At 38.5% G+C, this 5351-nt stretch overlaps 1 pseudogene; it reads left to right on the forward strand.

Moving 5' to 3' along the window:
* The first annotated feature begins 3543 nt into the window (after positions 1 to 3543).
* On the forward strand, positions 3544 to 4698 carry LOC105744524 (checkpoint protein HUS1-like; annotated as a pseudogene).
* The last annotated feature ends 653 nt before the right edge of the window (positions 4699 to 5351 follow it).

A 5351-nucleotide genomic window follows, 5' to 3' on the forward strand; every position in this document is an offset into this window, starting at 1 on the left:
TAGGTAAGGCCTACATGATATGAATATGTTTCTGCATATTTTTAATAATATCCCTATTTTTTAAAATAATCTAAAATATTCTAACTTTGAGAAATAATACTTACTATGAACCAAAAGTGGTGAAAAACATCTTTCAGCTTTATTTGTCTAGAAACTTGTCAACCTCAAGGTTTTCTCATAAATAAAATATACAGACCAGTTAAGAAAATGACAATTCTGTGATATATTAGTTTCTTCTGATATTGCCTATTTAATTTTTTGTGCATGCACAAAATATTTTTTTTCCTTAGGTAAAAATAATTCAACCTAAAACTTCTGTTCAGATCCTTATCAAATATAAAGTTCACCTGTAAATTCTCTCTCTCAGGAATACCAGGGAGATACTGTGAACATGCACAGAACTGTGTCTCCCTTGGCTTTAACCCTGATAATGCCAAGCTATGTTGAGGATTACTTATAATGCACCATGTGTGCATTCCTGGGACCATTTCCAATGAGAGTGCTTGGCATTATTCCAAGGATAAAAGCTCAAGAAATTATGCATCCGTATTAGCTTTGTAAGAATGTTGCCTTCCCCTGAGAAGCATATGGTATTGAGTATCTTATCCTGGTTTTCTTTTGTGATTCTGTATTTAAAATGGTTGAAAAAGAAGGCATTTCTACGGAAATACTTGAGCTGTGGCTGAAAGGTCAGAATGTTAACCACCAGAGATGCAACAGTACATTTTCTACTACCACACCAAGGAACTGAGAGAGTTTACAGTAGCAAGCATGAGAGTCCCATCCACCAGCCATGTGGGATGGAAGTATCTTCTCAATTGAGAGGTGGAGTGGACATCGCCATCCCAGGGTCCTCAGGATGGAGGAATAAAATATGGATTAGAGTGGACTTACTGGTATACTACTGTAGAATTTTTGTGACTCTAGCAATGGAAGAAATTTTATCATCGATGTGGAGACAGTGGTCACAGGAGTTACTGAAGCCAGGGAGAGGAAAAAGGATGTGTGATATGGGGACATTTTCAGGACTTGAAATTGTCCTGAATGATATTGCAGGGACAGATGCAGGACATTATATATCCTGCCATAACCCACTGAATGGACTGGGGGAGAGTGTAAACTATAATACAAACTATAATCCATACTGTGTATCAATGCTCCAGAATGTATTCATCAAATGCAATGAATGTACCACACTAATGAAAGAAGTCCTTGACGTGGGAAAAGTTGGGAATGCAGGGAGTGGGGGATATGGGAACCTCCTATATATTTTTCTTCCTTTATTTTTTTTAATGTTACATTCAAAAAATATAAGAGGTCCCCATATACCCCCCATCTCCCTCATCCAACTCCTCCTACACCAACAACCTCCTTCATCATCATGGGACATTCATTGCATTTGGTGAATACATTTTGGAGCACTGTTGCACCACATGGATAATGGTTTACATTGTAGTTTACACTCTCCCCAAGTCCACCCAGTGTGCCATGGCAGGACATACAGTGTCCAGCATCTGTCCCTGCAGTACCCCCCAGGACAACTCCAAGTCCTGAAAATGCCCCCACATCATATCTCTTCTTCTCTCTCCCTACCCTCAGCAGCTACTATGGCCACTTTCTCCACATTGATGCTACAATTTCTTCCATTACTAATCACAATAGTTCCATAGTAGAATATCAGTAAGTCCACTCTAATCCACACTCTATTCCTCCATCCTGTGGACCCTGGAATGGTTACGTCCACTCCATCTCCATATCAAGAGGGGGTTTAGATTCCTCCTGGATGATGGATGCAGTTCTCCTGCTTGCAGCTGTAGGCACTCTTGGCTCCCTGGTGGGGTGGTTGACCTTCTTTACCTCCCTGTTAGCTGGCCAGGGTAAGTCCAATAAACCAGACAGGAGAACCAGTACCTGGGCTTGTATCTACTTTGGCTGTCTCTGGGACCCTGCTGAGGCATGCATAAGCTGCAGCCCCTCTGATGGCCTCCTGACTGTTTTTTGGAGACTCATAACCATATAAACTCATTTGTCCTTTCCATTTCCCCCTTTTATTCGAGGTCACAAAGCAGTTTTTAGCACCTGGTATTATATGTAGGCTGAGATATTCCACTGCTCTGATTTGACCCTTTTATTCAAGGTCGTTTTCTAGTTGCATCATCAGCTGGTGCTTGGTAGTAATACCTTGTTGCCAGGGAAGCTCATCCCTGGGAGTCATGTCCCAAGCCGGGGGGAAGGTACATTTACATGCTGAGTTTGGCTTAGAGAGTGGCCACATTTGAGCAACATGGAGGCTCTCAGGAAGTAACTCTTAGGCAGGTAACATTTTGTGAGATCTGTGTATCTTTTAAAAATAAATTTAAAAAATATATTAAAATAAACAACCAGTACATATTCCATAATGTAACATTTTTATATTTTAAAGTTGGATCCTATCATAGGGAATAATCATTATTCCTTAATTATTAGAGAAACAACAAAATTCAAAAAAGGAAATGAAAATCATTCATAAATATTATTAATCCTTTGATGTTTTTTCTACCAATAATTTCCTTTGTACACCTATTTTTATGTATACTTAATTCCCATAATTTTACTGTACTTTTTGGTCATATCTTGATTTTATTATTAAATATTTATAATTCACCTTTACCAATGTTTAAACAATTTAATGAATTTTGCATTGGCTTCTTATCCATAAATAATTTATTTCTAGTAGTGTGCACCACCCATGAATGAATATTTTTGTAACATGATAGATTAAATATGGTAGATTTTCTCCTATATTTTTTGGGTCAGCTTTTGCAGACCCAGTTCATCTACACAGAAGATATTTTGTTGTATTCAGCCACAACTATTTTTGCGACTTGTTTCATTATTTTATTTTTCTTGGATTTTATTATATTAAAGTAACCATATGATAAGAAAAAGAAAAGTCAGGTTTGAGTGGACTGATTTTGATAACAAATTTAATTCCCAACAGCTGACTGAAATGATTTCTTGTGAGTCTTCCATTAATTAATGATAGCAAAATCAAATTTTATGAAGATTTATAAGCAACTTGTACCAGAAAAACTATTTATACTTTGGAATTTCAGGACAGAATTTGGTGGTATGGATCATGGCATTTACAAAGTAATATGTTACATATTTACTGAATTTTTGGAAGTACAATTCTTCCCTATAAACAATCAGTGATATTTAGAAAAGCTAATGCAGAGCTAAAAAGACAGCATCAATTTATTTCACAATAGGTGATCTTGGGGATTTTGCCAAAGAGAGACTAATGTAGATTTTAAATACTAATGCCAGTTGAATTGGGTGAACTTATGAACTTATACTTTAAAAATTGCCATAAAAAATTTTTTCTTCCGAGCATTGAAGTTAATCTTTTTGCCATTAAGTATAATTTCAGATAACAGTAAAATTTGAAAAATCAATAATTTACCATATTGATTTTATGAATTTTTTTTTGCTGTTTTTTGTTTTGTTTTGTTTTGTTTTAATTTTTATTTTTAGAGAAGTTTTAGATTTACATTTACAAAAATGTTACATCAAAAGTATAGGGAGGGACCAGGGCATGACCCGGCCGACCACCCCATCAGCCCAGATGTGGCCTCGCAGGTCCCGATTTCTCAGATCTATGCGTAGGTTAACCAACTCCTGGGGTCCCCAGAGGAGGCGGAGGCTGGGGACTTGGCGGCCGCTCCAGGCACCCGGAGACCAAGGGACAAGAACTCGTGCCACGAAGGGGCCGACAGGAGTGCGTCCACGACCCAGGAAAAAGGCCCCTCCACAGGCCCCGCCGAAATCCAGGGACCCCGGGACACTGCTCACGCATTGTTTGGGGAGGAATAGTTGGGAAGGCGTTAAACCTTCAGGGGTTGAGGATCTAGTAAGAAAGGCAGAACCCGTGCAAGAGTGCCCCCAGCCGTCGGAAACAAGAACTTCTTCAGTGAATTTCAAATGGAAGGTGTCTCGGCAGAAAACAATGAAATTTATCTAGAGCTGACCTTAGAAAACTTATCTCGAGCCTTGTAAACTGCCCAGAAGGCCAGAGCTTTGAAAATCAAGCAGCGCGCTTGGTAGAACTGTTACCTGTACAAGCACTAATCGCTGTGGGAGGAGTTACAAGAACTTACAACCCCAGACTCAGATGTTAGTATTTACTTACCAGTGGTGAAGAGTGTTTGGAGAAGATGAAAAACGTCAGGGATGACCTTGTCCACATGTTGCTCTGCTCTGAGAGGATCGGGGATTGTGGCTATTTCTGAGTTCCTGGCCCTCAGGACTTGCCTTCTCTCTGGGTCTTGATGCCATAGAATTTATTGAAGCAAACCTAAGTGGGGTACTGAAGTTGAAAAAAGAAACTGAATTAGTGAGGTTGCAACTCATTTTAAAGACCTTAGAAAGCCTCCGTTAGCCTCTGAAAATGGCTTTCAGTATAGACATCCAGATCAAATGGCTGATGTACACATAGATATCAGGAAGGTCCTGCAATTTCCTGATGGACAACAAGTAAATCCCACAAAGGCCTGGTGCAATATTGTGAGTAACAAGATTGTCCATTTTAATTTGCTTCATGAAAATGTTTACCTCCAGTATTTCATTCCAGCATGGTCAAAGCACCACCCTACCAGATTTGGAAGCTCAAGGACCTATTGTGTGTTGGGAAAAGAAAACAGGTTCATGTGTCTATGAAATTTGTCTATGTCCTCTGAGTAGCACAAATCATACACACTCATTTCTTCCTCTATATTTTAACCAGAAATTGAATTACTGGACCACAGTTGGATATTACTTCCTTTTCTCTCATTTTTTGTTTTTTGCTTTTAAGATGAGGACAAAAGTTAGACCTTCTTTATGCAGACTTTAAATTTCATTTTCTCATTGTAGAAATTGTTCAGATCTCATGTTTTTAGAACGGGTGAGGTCATTTATATTTAGAGAATTTGTAAGAGTATGTGCAGCATGGTTCTGTATTTTCCACTCAGTGTGTTGTAGCAGATAGTTTTGTTTCTGACAGTGTACCCCTCCCATTGCCTTAACCTGTAACAAGGATGGTCCTGCCTGTGGACTAGTTATGTTAACCTGGCAGTGCCATTCTGCTACTTATTTTTGACCCTGGGATCAGCTTTGGTCTAGGTTGTAATTCCTTGTGATTCTTGTTTTCCCTGGGTTGTACATCTGTAAGTCTGGAAATAATAGCAATGCTTTTTTCTTTAAAGACACTGCTTAGCATAGATGAATTCTTTTTTTTTTTTTTTTTTGCCAAAACCATATTTCTGTTTATTTATCAGAGCTGGTTCAGGTACTGATTAATATGTTTTCTCATTCTCCCTTGTGTATGTTCT

Source organism: Dasypus novemcinctus, chromosome 10 (genome assembly GCF_030445035.2).
Source record: "Dasypus novemcinctus isolate mDasNov1 chromosome 10, mDasNov1.1.hap2, whole genome shotgun sequence".
In the NCBI taxonomy this organism is placed as follows: Eukaryota; Metazoa; Chordata; class Mammalia; order Cingulata; family Dasypodidae; genus Dasypus; species Dasypus novemcinctus.